A 13,163-nucleotide genomic window follows, 5' to 3' on the forward strand; every position below is an offset into this window, starting at 1 on the left:
GACGAATCAGTTAATGTAAGTATTTTACCTATCATGAGCTGGGGGACTTTGTCCAAAAGCAGAGTTCTTGAGTTTCTTCGCTCACACAATACATTTTTACTCGTTCAAAATACAACCTTTTTGGAACTGACATTGCAGTGCCGTGACCCGGATTCGAACCGGGGTTGCTGCGTCCACAACGCAGAGTACTAACCACTATACGATCACAGCTGGCTGCAAGAGCAGCCTTATAGAGCCTACTTATTCTGTGAAAGTGACATGTACAAACCTGGCGAAACTCTTTTCATTTTGGGTCTCGATAACGAATAAACTGAAGAAGGAGTTGCGCTTTTGACAGTCGGTACGTTTTAACTCATTCAAAAAGTGCCCTTTTTACGTGACATTGGAATATCTCAATTACATCCTCCTCACGTCTTCTCTTCTCTCGACTTGCCTAATTCTCTAAACCCATTGGTGAGAAAAGCAGAGTGCCCTCCCTTCTGACCTTCTCCACCAATGTGTACAATGAAATGCTTGAAAAGGTACTGCTGAGATTTGAACTCAGGATCTCCTGTTTACTAGACAGGCACTTTAACCAACTAAGCCACAGCACCCATTGATTTGATGTATGTTGCGTAACTAACACCCACACCGATGTGAATCAAACCAGTCTCATTCATTTAACCCATTTCACTGTCTGGCAAAATCACGTCACAAAACAGATGTCATTTACTAATATTGGAATCGATATGGACACCTTCAATTGTCTAGCAACAGGGTTTGTTAAGCTATGTTTTGGGAACCAAAGTGGGCCTGAGCATGTGAGAGGTGGGTAGCGAGATATCAGTAAATATTTGTAATCACATATTATTTCTTTTTAATTATAGTCATTCGAGGACAATACATTTTACATTTGGGTTTCGAGATGAATAAACTCAAGAACCTCTGACATGGATTCTTAAACTATGGTTTGGGACCCAAAGCGGTTATTAACATGTGATAGGTGGGTCGTGAGATATGCGTAAACATTCAGAATCATACACTATTTCTTTAGAATTTCGGTTGTTCGATGACACTACATTTCACATTTGGCTCTCGAGCTTAAACATTGTAAAATCCTCTGAAACAGCAGACGAATCAGTTAATGTAAGTATTTTACCTATCATGAGCTGGGGGACTTTGTCCAAAAGCAGAGTTCTTGAGTTTCTTCGCTCACACAATACATTTTTACTCGTTCAAAATACAACCTTTTTGGAACTGACATTGCAGTGCCGTGACCCGGATTCGAACCGGGGTTGCTGCGTCCACAACGCAGAGTACTAACCACTATACGATCACAGCTGGCTGCAAGAGCAGCCTTATAGAGCCTACTTATTCTGTGAAAGTGACATGTACAAACTGGCGAAACTCTTTTCATTTTGGTCTCGATAACGAATAAACTGAAGAAGCAGTTGCGCCTTTGACAGTCGGTACGTTTTAACTCATTCAAAAAGTGCCCTTTTTCCGTGACATTGGAATATCTCAATTGCATCCTCCTCACGTCTTCTCTTCTCTCGACTTGTCTAATTCTCTAAACCCATTGTTGAGAAATGTAGAGTGCCCTCCCCTCGGACCTTCTCCACCAATGTGTACAATGAAATGCTTGAAAAGGTACTGCTGAGATTTGAACTCAGGATCTCCTGTTTACTAGACAGGCACTTTAACCAACTAAGCCACAGCACCCATTTATTTGATGTATGTTGCGTAACTAACACCCACACCGATGTGAATCAAACCAGTCTCATTCATTTAACCTATTTAATCTCTGTCTGTCAAAATGACGTCACAAAACAGATGTCATTTACTAATATTGGAATCGATATGGACACCTTCAATTGTCTAGCAACAGGGTTTGTTAATCTATGTTTTGGGAACCAAAGTGGGCCTGAGCATGTGAGAGCTGGGTAGCGAGATATCAGTAAATATTTGTAACCACATACTATTTATTTTTAATTATGGTCATTCGAGGACAGTACATTTTACATTTCGGTTTCGAGATGAATAAACTCAAGAACCTCTGACATGGATTCTTAAACTATGGTTTGGGACCCAAAGCGGTTATTAACATGTGATAGGTGGGTCGCGAGATATGAGTAAACATTCAGAATCATACACTATTTCTTTAGAATTTCGGTTGTTCGATGACACTACATTTCACATTTGGCTCTCGAGCTTAAAAATTGTAAAATCCTCTGAAACAGCAGACGAATCAGTTAATGTCAGTATTTTACCTATCAGGAGCTGGGGGACTTTGTCCAAAAGCAGAGTTCTTGAGTTTCTTCGCTCACACAATACATTTTTACTCGTTCAAAATACAACCTTTTTGGAACTGACATTGCAGTGCCGTGACCCGGATTCGAACCGGGGTTGCTGCGTCCACAACGCAGAGTACTAACCACTATACGATCACGGCTGGCTGCAAGAGCAGCCTTATAGAGCCTACTTATTCTGTGAACGTGACATGTACAAACTGGCGAAACTCTTTTCATTTTGGTCTCGATAACGAATAAACTGAAGAAGGAGTTGCGCTTTTGACAGTCGGTACGTTTTAACTCATTCAAAAAGTGCCCTTTTTACGTGACATTGAAATATCTCAATTACATCCTCCTCACGTCTTCTCTTCTCTCGACTTGCCTAATTCTCTAAACCCATTGGTGAGAAAAGCAGAGTGCCCTCCCTTCTGACCTTCTCCACCAATGTGTACAATGAAATGCTTGAAAAGGTACTGCTGAGATTTGAACTCAGGATCTCCTGTTTACTAGACAGGCACTTTAACCAACTAAGCCACAGCACCCATTGATTTGATGTATGTTGCGTAACTAACACCCACACCGATGTGAATCAAACCAGTCTCATTCATTTAACCCATTTCATCTGTCTGTCAAAATCACGTCACAAAACAGATGTCATTTACTAATATTGGAATCGATATGGACACCTTCAATTGTCTAGCAACAGGGTTTGTTAATCTATGTTTTGGGAACCAAAGTGGGCCTGAGCATGTGAGAGGTGGGTAGCGAGATATCAGTAAATATTTGTAATCACATACTATTTCTTTTTAATTATAGTCATTCGAGGACAATACATTTTACATTTCGGGTTTCGAGATGAATAAACTCAAGAACCTCTGACATGGATTCTTAAACTATGGTTTGGGACCCAAAGCGGTTATTAACATGTGATAGGTGTGTCGCGAGATATGCATAAACATTCAGAATCATACACTATTTCTTTAGAATTTCGGTTGTTCGATGACACTACATTTCACATTTGGCTCTCGAGCTTAAAAATTGTAAAATCCTCTGAAACAGCAGACGAATCAGTTAATGTCAGTATTTTACCTATCAGGAGCTGGGGGACTTTGTCCAAAAGCAGAGTTCTTGAGTTTCTTCTCTCACACAACACATTTTTACTCGTTCAAAATACAACCTTTTTGGAACTGACATTGCAGTGCCGTGACCCGGATTCGAACCGGGGTTGCTGCGTCCACAACGCAGAGTACTAACCACTATACGATCACAGCTGGCTGCAAGAGCAGCCTTATAGAGCCTACTTATTCTGTGAAAGTGACATGTACAAACTGGCGAAACTCTTTTCATTTTGGTCTCGATAACGAATAAACTGAAGAAGGAGTTGCGCTTTTGACAGTCGGTACGTTTTAACTCATTCAAAAAGTGCCCTTTTTACGTGACATTGAAATATCTCAATTACATCCTCCTCACGTCTTCTCTTCTCTCGACTTGCCTAATTCTCTAAACCCATTGGTGAGAAAAGCAGAGTGCCCTCCCTTCTGACCTTCTCCACCAATGTGTACAATGAAATGCTTGAAAAGGTACTGCTGAGATTTGAACTCAGGATCTCCTGTTTACTAGACAGGCACTTTAACCAACTAAGCCACGGCACCCATTGATTTGATGTATGTTGCGTAACTAACACCCACACCGATGTGAATCAAACCAGTCTCATTCATTTAACCCATTTCATTCTGTCTGTCAAAATCACGTCACAAAACAGATGTCATTTACTAATATTGGAATCGATATGGACACCTTCAATTGTCTAGCAACAGGGTTTGTTAATCTATGTTTTGGGAACCAAAGTGGGCCTGAGCATGTGAGAGCTGGGTAGCGAGATATCAGTAAATATTTGTAACCACATACTATTTATTTTTAATTATGGTCATTCGAGGACAGTACATTTTACATTTCGGTTTCGAGATGAATAAACTCAAGAACCTCTGACATGGATTCTTAAACTATGGTTTGGGACCCAAAGCGGTTATTAACATGTGATAGGTGGGTCGCGAGATATGCGTAAACATTCAGAATCATACACTATTTCTTTAGAATTTCGGTTGTTCGATGACACTACATTTCACATTTGGCTCTCGAGCTTAAAAATTGTAAAATCCTCTGAAACAGCAGACGAATCAGTTAATGTCAGTATTTTACCTATCAGGAGCTGGGGGACTTTGTCCAAAAGCAGAGTTCTTGAGTTTCTTCGCTCACACAATACATTTTTACTCGTTCAAAATACAACCTTTTTGGAACTGACATTGCAGTGCCGTGACCCGGATTCGAACCGGGGTTGCTGCGTCCACAACGCAGAGTACTAACCACTATACGATCACGGCTGGCTGCAAGAGCAGCCTTATAGAGCCTACTTATTCTGTGAAAGTGACATGTACAAACTGGCGAAACTCTTTTCATTTTGGTCTCGATAACGAATAAACTGAAGAAGGAGTTGCGCTTTTGACAGTCGGTACGTTTTAACTCATTCAAAAAGTGCCCTTTTTACGTGACATTGAAATATCTCAATTACATCCTCCTCACGTCTTCTCTTCTCTCGACTTGCCTAATTCTCTAAACCCATTGGTGAGAAAAGCAGAGTGCCCTCCCTTCTGACCTTCTCCACCAATGTGTACAATGAAATGCTTGAAAAGGTACTGCTGAGATTTGAACTCAGGATCTCCTGTTTACTAGACAGGCACTTTAACCAACTAAGCCACAGCACCCATTGATTTGATGTATGTTGCGTAACTAACACCCACACCGATGTGAATCAAACCAGTCTCATTCATTTAACCCATTTCACCTGTCTGTCAAAATCACGTCACAAAACAGATGTCATTTACTAATATTGGAATCGATATGGACACCTTCAATTGTCTAGCAACAGGGTTTGTTAATCTATGTTTTGGGAACCAAAGTGGGCCTGAGCATGTGAGAGGTGGGTAGCGAGATATCAGTAAATATTTGTAATCACATACTATTTCTTTTTAATTATAGTCATTCGAGGACAATACATTTTACATTTCGGTTTCGAGATGAATAAACTCAAGAACCTCTGACATGGATTCTTAAACTATGGTTTGGGACCCAAAGCGGTTATTAACATGTGATAGGTGGGTCGCGAGATATGCGTAAACATTCAGAATCATACACTATTTCTTTAGAATTTCGGTTGTTCAATGACACTACATTTCACATTTGGCTCTCGAGCTTAAAAATTGTAAAATCCTCTGAAACAGCAGACGAATCAGTTAATGTCAGTATTTTACCTATCATGAGCTGGGGGACTTTGTCCAAAAGCAGAGTTCTTGAGTTTCTTCGCTCACACAATACATTTTTACTCGTTCAAAATACAACCTTTTTGGAACTGACATTGCAGTGCCGTGACCCGGATTCGAACCGGGGTTGCTGCGTCCACAACGCAGAGTACTAACCACTATACGATCACGGCTGGCTGCAAGAGCAGCCTTATAGAGCCTACTTATTCTGTGAAAGTGACATGTACAAACTGGCGAAACTCTTTTCATTTTGGTCTCGATAACGAATAAACTGAAGAAGGAGTTGCGCTTTTGACAGTCGGTACGTTTTAACTCATTCAAAAAGTGCCCTTTTTCCGTGACATTGGAATATCTCAATTACATCCTCCTCACGTCTTCTCTTCTCTCGACTTGCCTAATTCTCTAAACCCATTGGTGAGAAAAGCAGAGTGCCCTCCCTTCTGACCTTCTCCACCAATGTGTACAATGAAATGCTTGAAAAGGTACTGCTGAGATTTGAACTCAGGATCTCCTGTTTACTAGACAGGCACTTTAACCAACTAAGCCACACCACCCATTGATTTGATGTATGTTGCGTAACTAACACCCACACCGATGTGAATCAAACCAGTCTCATTCATTTAACCCATTTCACTGTCTGTCAAAATCACGTCACAAAACAGATGTCATTTACTAATATTGGAATCGATATGGACACCTTCAATTGTCTAGCAACAGGGTTTGTTAAGCTATGTTTTGGGAACCAAAGTGGGCCTGAGCATGTGAGAGGTGGGTAGCGAGATATCAGTAAATATTTGTAATCACATACTATTTATTTTTAATTATGGTCATTCGAGGACAGTACATTTTACATTTCGGTTTCGAGATGAATAAACTCAAGAACCTCTGACATGGATTCTTAAACTATGGTTTGGGACCCAAAGCGGTTATTAACATGTGATAGGTGGGTCGCGAGATATGAGTAAACATTCAGAATCATACACTATTTCTTTAGAATTTCGGTTGTTCGATGACACTACATTTCACATTTGGCTCTCGAGCTTAAAAATTGTAAAATCCTCTGAAACAGCAGACGAATGAGTTAATGTAAGTATTTTACCTATCATGAGCTGGGGGACTTTGTCCAAAAGCAGAGTTCTTGAGTTTCTTCGCTCACACAATACATTTTTACTCGTTCAAAATACAACCTTTTTGGAACTGACATTGCAATGCCGTGACCCGGATTCGAACCGGGGTTGCTGCATCCACAACGCAGAGTACTAACCACTATACGATCACGGCTGGCTGCAAGAGCAGCCTTATAGAGCCTACTTATTCTGTGAAAGTGACATGTACAAACTGGCGAAACTCTTTTCATTTTGGTCTCGATAACGAATAAACTGAAGAAGCAGTTGCGCTTTTGACAGTCGGTACGTTTTAACTCATTCAAAAAGTGCCCTTTTTCCGTGACATTGGAATATCTCAATTACATCCTCCTCACGTCTTCTCTTCTCTCGACTTGCCTAATTCTCTAAACCCATTGGTGAGAAAAGCAGAGTGCCCTCCCTTCTGACCTTCTCCACCAATGTGTACAATGAAATGCTTGAAAAGGTACTGCTGAGATTTGAACTCAGGATCTCCTGTTTACTAGACAGGCACTTTAACCAACTAAGCCACAGCACCCATTGATTTGATGTATGTTGCGTAACTAACACCCACACCGATGTGAATCAAACCAGTCTCATTCATTTAACCCATTTCACTGTCTGTCAAAATCACGTCACAAAACAGATGTCATTTACTAATATTGGAATCGATATGGACACCTTCAATTGTCTAGCAACAGGGTTTGTTAATCTATGTTTTGGGAACCAAAGTGGGCCTGAGCATGTGAGAGGTGGGTAGCGAGATATCAGTAAATATTTGTAATCACATACTATTTCTTTTTAATTATAGTCATTCGAGGACAATACATTTTACATTTCGGTTTCGAGATGAATAAACTCAAGAACCTCTGACATGGATTCTTAAACTATGGTTTGGGACCCAAAGCGGTTATTAACATGTGATAGGTGGGTCGCGAGATATGAGTAAACATTCAGAATCATACACTATTTCTTTAGAATTTCGGTTGTTCGATGACACTACATTTCACATTTGGCTCTCGAGCTTAAACATTGTAAAATCCTCTGAAACAGCAGACCAATCAGTTAATGTCAGTATTTTACCTATCAGGAGCTGGGGGACTTTGTCCAAAAGCAGAGTTCTTGAGTTTCTTCGCTCACACAATACATTTTTACTCGTTCAAAATACAACCCTTTTTTGGAACTGACATTGCAGTGCCGTGACCCGGATTCGAACCGGGGTTGCTGCGTCCACAACGCAGAGTACTAACCACTATACGATCACGGCTGGCTGCAAGAGCAGCCTTATAGAGCCTACTTATTCTGTGAAAGTGACATGTACAAACTGGCGAAACTCTTTTCATTTTGGTCTCGATAACGAATAAACTGAAGAAGCAGTTGCGCTTTTGACAGTCGGTACGTTTTAACTCATTCAAAAAGTGCCCTTTTTCCGTGACATTGGAATATCTCAATTACATCCTCCTCACGTCTTCTCTTCTCTCGACTTGCCTAATTCTCTAAACCCATTGGTGAGAAAAGCAGAGTGCCCTCCCTTCTGACCTTCTCCACCAATGTGTACAATGAAATGCTTGAAAAGGTACTGCTGAGATTTGAACTCAGGATCTCCTGTTTACTAGACAGGCACTTTAACCAACTAAGCCACAGCACCCATTGATTTGATGTATGTTGCGTAACTAACACCCACACCGATGTGAATCAAACCAGTCTCATTCATTTAACCTATTTCACTCTGTCTGTCAAAATCACGTCACAAAACAGATGTCATTTACTAATATTGGAATCGATATGGACACCTTCAATTGTCTAGCAACAGGGTTTGTTAAGCTATGTTTTGGGAACCAAAGTGGGCCTGAGCATGTGAGAGCTGGGTAGCGAGATATCAGTAAATATTTGTAACCACATACTATTTCTTTTTAATTATGGTCATTCGAGGACAATACATTTTACATTTGGGTTTCGAGATGAATAAACTCAAGAACCTCTGACATGGATTCTTAAACTATGGTTTGGGACCCAAAGCGGTTATTAACATGTGATAGGTGGGTCGTGAGATATGCGTAAACATTCAGAATCATACACTATTTCTTTAGAATTTCGGTTGTTCGATGACACTACATTTCACATTTGGCTCTCGAGCTTAAAAATTGTAAAATCCTCTGAAACAGCAGACGAATCAGTTAATGTCAGTATTTTACCTATCAGGAGCTGGGGGACTTTGTCCAAAAGCAGAGTTCTTGAGTTTCTTCGCTCACACAATACATTTTTACTCGTTCAAAATACAACCTTTTTGGAACTGACATTGCAGTGCCGTGACCCGGATTCGAACCGGGGTTGCTGCGTCCACAACGCAGAGTACTAACCACTATACGATCACGGCTGGCTGCAAGAGCAGCCTTATAGAGCCTACTTATTCTGTGAAAGTGACATGTACAAACCTGGCGAAACTCTTTTCATTTTGGTCTCGATAACGAATAAACTGAAGAAGCAGTTGCGCTTTTGACAGTCGGTACGTTTTAACTCATTCAAAAAGTGCCCTTTTTCCGTGACATTGGAATATCTCAATTGCATCCTCCTCACGTCTTCTCTTCTCTCGACTTGCCTAATTCTCTAAACCCATTGGTGAGAAAAGCAGAGTGCCCTCCCCTCTGACCTTCTCCACCAATGTGTACAATGAAATGCTTGAAAAGGTACTGCTGAGATTTGAACTCAGGATCTCCTGTTTACTAGACACGCACTTTAACCAACTAAGCCACAGCACCCATTGATTTGATGTATGTTGCGTAACTAACACCCACACCGATGTGAATCAAACCAGTCTCATTCATTTAACCTATTTAATCTCTGTCTGTCAAAATGACGTCACAAAACAGATGTCATTTACTAATATTGGAATCGATATGGACACCTTCAATTGTCTAGCAACAGGGTTTGTTAATCTATGTTTTGGGAACCAAAGTGGGCCTGAGCATGTGAGAGCTGGGTAGCGAGATATCAGTAAATATTTGTAACCACGTACTATTTATTTTTAATTATGGTCATTCGAGGACAGTACATTTTACATTTGGGTTTCGAGATGAATAAACTCAAGAACCTCTGACATGGATTCTTAAACTATGGTTTGGGACCCAAAGCGGTTATTAACATGTGATAGGTGTGTCGCGAGATATGCGTAAACATTCAGAATCATACACTATTTCTTTAGAATTTCGGTTGTTCGATGACACTACATTTCACATTTGGCTCTCGAGCTTAAAAATTGTAAAATCCTCTGAAACAGCAGACGAATCAGTTAATGTCAGTATTTTACCTATCAGGAGCTGGGGGACTTTGTCCAAAAGCAGAGTTCTTGAGTTTCTTCGCTCACACAATACATTTTTACTCGTTCAAAATACAACCTTTTTGGAACTGACATTGCAGTGCCGTGACCCGGATTCGAACCGGGGTTGCTGCGTCCACAACGCAGAGTACTAACCACTATACGATCACGGCTGGCTGCAAGAGCAGCCTTATAGAGCCTACTTATTCTGTGAAAGTGACATGTACAAACTGGCGAAACTCTTTTCATTTTGGTCTCGATAACGAATAAACTGAAGAAGGAGTTGCGCTTTTGACAGTCGGTACGTTTTAACTCATTCAAAAAGTGCCCTTTTTACGTGACATTGGAATATCTCAATTACATCCTCCTCACGTCTTCTCTTCTCTCGACTTGCCTAATTCTCTAAACCCATTGGTGAGAAAAGCATAGTGCCCTCCCTTCTGACCTTCTCCACCAATGTGTACAATGAAATACTTGAAAAGGTACTGCTGAGATTTGAACTCAGGATCTCCTGTTTACTAGACAGGCACTTTAACCTCTCTAGGCTAGGCGGGACGAATTCGTCCCACCTACGTAACAGCCACGGCTATCCTGTGGCGCGATTTTCGAAACCTTAAAAATCCTATTACTTCAATTTCTCAAACATATGACTATTTTACAGCCATTTAAAGATAAGACTCTCGTTAATCTAACCACACTGTCTGATTTCAAAAAGGCTTTACAACGAAAGCAAAACATTAGATTATGTCAGCAGAGTACCAAGCCAGAAATAATCAGACACCCATTTTTCAAGCCAGCATATAATGTCACCAAAACCCAGAAGACAGCTAAATGCAGCACTCACCTTTGATGATCTTCATCAGATGACAACCCTAGGACATTATGTTATACAATACATGCATGTTTTGTTCAATCAAGTTCATATTTATATCAAAAACCAGCTTTTTACATTAGCATGTGACGTTCAGAACTAGCATACCCCCGCAAACTTCCGGGGAATTCGCTAAAATTTTACTAAATTACTCACGATAAACGTTCACAAAAAAGCATAACAATTATTTTAAGAATTATAGATACAGACCTCCTCTATGCACTCGATATGTCCGATTTTAAAATAGCTTTTGGTGAAAGCACATTTTGCAATATTCTAAGTACATAGCCCAGGCATCACGGGCTCGCTATTTAGACACCCGGCAAGTTTAGCACTCACCATAATCATATTTACTATTATAAAAATTTCATTACCTTTTGTTGTCTTCGTCAGAATACACACCCAGGACAGCTACTTCAATAACAAATGTTGGTTTGGTCCAAAATAATCCATCGTTATATCCGAATAGCGGCGTTTTGTTCGATGCGTTCCAGACACTATCCGAAATAGTAAAGAAGTGTCACGCGCTTGGCGCAATTCGTGACAATAAAATTCTAAGTATTCCATTACCGTACTTCGAAGCATGTCAACCGCTGTTTAAAATCAATTTTTACGAAATTTTTCTCGTAGAAAAGCGATAATATTCCGACAGGGAATCTCCTTTTCGGCAAACAGAGGAAAAAAATCCCAAAGGCGGGGGCGGTCGGGGTCACGCGCATAAGCTAGTGTCTCTTGATGGGCCACTTGAGAAAGGCGATAATGTGTTTCAGCCTGGGGCTGGAATGACGACATTCTGTTTTTTCCCGGGCTCTGAGCGCCTATGGACGACGTGGGAAGTGTCACGTTAGAGCAGAGATCCTTAGTAAATGATAGAGATGGAAAAGAAGTTCAACAAATGGTCAGACAGGCCACTTCCTGTAAAGGAATCTCTCAGGTTTTGACCTGCCATTTGAGTTCTGTTATACTCACAGACACCATTCAAACAGTTTTAGAAAATTTAGGGTGTTTTCTATCCATATGTAATAAGTATATGCATATTCTAGTTACTGAGTAGGAGTGGTAAGCAGATTAAATTGGGTATGTTTTTTATCCAGCCGTGTCAATGCTGCCCCCTAGCCCTAACAGGTTAACCAACTAAGCCACAGCACCCATTGATTTGATGTATGTTGCGTAACTAACACCCACACCGATGTGAATCAAACCAGTCTCATTCATTTAACCCATTTCACTGTCTGGCAAAATCACGTCACAAAACAGATGTCATTTACTAATATTGGAATCGATATGGACAACTTCAATTGTCTAGCAACAGGGTTTGTCAAGCTATGTTTTGGGAACCAAAGTGGGCCTGAGCATGTGAGAGGTGGGTAGCGAGATATCAGCAAATATTTGTAATCACATATTATTTATTTTTAATTATAGTAATTCGAGGACAATACATTTTACATTTGGGTTTGGAAATGAATAAACTCAAGAACCTCTGACATGGATTCTTAAACTATGATTTGGGACCCAAAGCGGTTATTAACATGTGATAGGTGGGTCGCGAGATATGAGTAAACATTCAGAATCATACACTATTTCTTTAGAATTTCGGTTGTTCGATGATACTACAATTCACATTTGGCTCTCGAGCTTAAAAATGGTAAAATCCTCTGGAACAGCAGACGAATCAGTTAATGTAAGTATTTTACCTATCAGGAGCTGGGGGACTTTGTCCAAAAGCAGAGTTCTTGAGTTTCTTCGCTCACACAATACGTTTTTACTCGTTCAAAATAGAATCCTTTTGAGGTGACATTGCAGTGCCGTGACCCGGATTCGAACCGGGGTTTCTGCGGCCACAACGCAGAGTACTAACCACTATACGATCACGGCCAGCTGCAAGAGCAGCCTTATAGAGCCTAATTATTCTGTGAAAGTGATGTGTACAACCTGGCGAAACTCTTCTCATTTGGGTCTCGATAACGAATAAACTGAAGAAGCAGTTACGCTTTTGACAGTCGGTACGTTTTAACTCATTCAAAAAGAGCCATTTTTCCGTGACAATGGAATATCTCAATTGCATCCTCCTCACGTCTTCTCTTCTCTCGACTTGCCTAATTCTCTAAACCCATTGGTGAGAAAAGCAAAGTGCCCTCCCATCTGACCTTCTCCACCAATGTGTACAATGAAATGCTTGAAAAGGTACTGCTGAGATTTGAACTCAGGATCTCCTGTTTACTAGACAGGCACTTTAACCAACTAAGCCACAGCACCCGTTGATTT

The 13,163-nt window shown here is 40.5% G+C and overlaps 21 non-coding genes across 21 annotated transcripts; all 21 read right to left on the reverse strand.

Moving 5' to 3' along the window:
* Positions 1-138: 138 nt before the first annotated feature.
* trnah-gug (transfer RNA histidin (anticodon GUG)) lies at positions 139-210 on the reverse strand. The gene has a single exon. It is a non-coding gene; the product is annotated as a tRNA-His (tRNA).
* A 309-nt stretch (positions 211-519) lies between these two features.
* On the reverse strand, positions 520-593 carry trnat-agu (transfer RNA threonine (anticodon AGU)). Its single transcript has one exon. It is a non-coding gene; the product is annotated as a tRNA-Thr (tRNA).
* Positions 594-1,248: 655 nt separating this feature from the next.
* On the reverse strand, positions 1,249-1,320 carry trnah-gug (transfer RNA histidin (anticodon GUG)). Its single transcript has one exon. It is a non-coding gene; the product is annotated as a tRNA-His (tRNA).
* A 307-nt stretch (positions 1,321-1,627) lies between these two features.
* Positions 1,628-1,701, reverse strand: trnat-agu (transfer RNA threonine (anticodon AGU)). The gene has a single exon. It is a non-coding gene; the product is annotated as a tRNA-Thr (tRNA).
* A 658-nt stretch (positions 1,702-2,359) lies between these two features.
* trnah-gug (transfer RNA histidin (anticodon GUG)) lies at positions 2,360-2,431 on the reverse strand. The gene has a single exon. It is a non-coding gene; the product is annotated as a tRNA-His (tRNA).
* A 307-nt stretch (positions 2,432-2,738) lies between these two features.
* On the reverse strand, positions 2,739-2,812 carry trnat-agu (transfer RNA threonine (anticodon AGU)). The gene has a single exon. It is a non-coding gene; the product is annotated as a tRNA-Thr (tRNA).
* A 657-nt stretch (positions 2,813-3,469) lies between these two features.
* trnah-gug (transfer RNA histidin (anticodon GUG)) lies at positions 3,470-3,541 on the reverse strand. Its single transcript has one exon. It is a non-coding gene; the product is annotated as a tRNA-His (tRNA).
* Positions 3,542-3,848: 307 nt separating this feature from the next.
* On the reverse strand, positions 3,849-3,922 carry trnat-agu (transfer RNA threonine (anticodon AGU)). Its single transcript has one exon. It is a non-coding gene; the product is annotated as a tRNA-Thr (tRNA).
* A 657-nt stretch (positions 3,923-4,579) lies between these two features.
* Positions 4,580-4,651, reverse strand: trnah-gug (transfer RNA histidin (anticodon GUG)). Its single transcript has one exon. It is a non-coding gene; the product is annotated as a tRNA-His (tRNA).
* A 307-nt stretch (positions 4,652-4,958) lies between these two features.
* trnat-agu (transfer RNA threonine (anticodon AGU)) lies at positions 4,959-5,032 on the reverse strand. The gene has a single exon. It is a non-coding gene; the product is annotated as a tRNA-Thr (tRNA).
* A 656-nt stretch (positions 5,033-5,688) lies between these two features.
* trnah-gug (transfer RNA histidin (anticodon GUG)) lies at positions 5,689-5,760 on the reverse strand. Its single transcript has one exon. It is a non-coding gene; the product is annotated as a tRNA-His (tRNA).
* Positions 5,761-6,067: 307 nt separating this feature from the next.
* On the reverse strand, positions 6,068-6,141 carry trnat-agu (transfer RNA threonine (anticodon AGU)). The gene has a single exon. It is a non-coding gene; the product is annotated as a tRNA-Thr (tRNA).
* A 655-nt stretch (positions 6,142-6,796) lies between these two features.
* Positions 6,797-6,868, reverse strand: trnah-gug (transfer RNA histidin (anticodon GUG)). Its single transcript has one exon. It is a non-coding gene; the product is annotated as a tRNA-His (tRNA).
* Positions 6,869-7,175: 307 nt separating this feature from the next.
* On the reverse strand, positions 7,176-7,249 carry trnat-agu (transfer RNA threonine (anticodon AGU)). The gene has a single exon. It is a non-coding gene; the product is annotated as a tRNA-Thr (tRNA).
* Positions 7,250-7,906: 657 nt separating this feature from the next.
* trnah-gug (transfer RNA histidin (anticodon GUG)) lies at positions 7,907-7,978 on the reverse strand. Its single transcript has one exon. It is a non-coding gene; the product is annotated as a tRNA-His (tRNA).
* Positions 7,979-8,285: 307 nt separating this feature from the next.
* Positions 8,286-8,359, reverse strand: trnat-agu (transfer RNA threonine (anticodon AGU)). The gene has a single exon. It is a non-coding gene; the product is annotated as a tRNA-Thr (tRNA).
* Positions 8,360-9,016: 657 nt separating this feature from the next.
* On the reverse strand, positions 9,017-9,088 carry trnah-gug (transfer RNA histidin (anticodon GUG)). Its single transcript has one exon. It is a non-coding gene; the product is annotated as a tRNA-His (tRNA).
* A 308-nt stretch (positions 9,089-9,396) lies between these two features.
* On the reverse strand, positions 9,397-9,470 carry trnat-agu (transfer RNA threonine (anticodon AGU)). The gene has a single exon. It is a non-coding gene; the product is annotated as a tRNA-Thr (tRNA).
* Positions 9,471-10,128: 658 nt separating this feature from the next.
* On the reverse strand, positions 10,129-10,200 carry trnah-gug (transfer RNA histidin (anticodon GUG)). The gene has a single exon. It is a non-coding gene; the product is annotated as a tRNA-His (tRNA).
* Positions 10,201-12,701: 2,501 nt separating this feature from the next.
* On the reverse strand, positions 12,702-12,773 carry trnah-gug (transfer RNA histidin (anticodon GUG)). The gene has a single exon. It is a non-coding gene; the product is annotated as a tRNA-His (tRNA).
* A 307-nt stretch (positions 12,774-13,080) lies between these two features.
* On the reverse strand, positions 13,081-13,154 carry trnat-agu (transfer RNA threonine (anticodon AGU)). Its single transcript has one exon. It is a non-coding gene; the product is annotated as a tRNA-Thr (tRNA).
* Positions 13,155-13,163: the final 9 nt, after the last annotated feature.

This window comes from Salmo salar, chromosome ssa13 (genome assembly GCF_905237065.1).
Source record: "Salmo salar chromosome ssa13, Ssal_v3.1, whole genome shotgun sequence".
Lineage (NCBI taxonomy): Eukaryota > Metazoa > Chordata > Actinopteri > Salmoniformes > Salmonidae > Salmo > Salmo salar.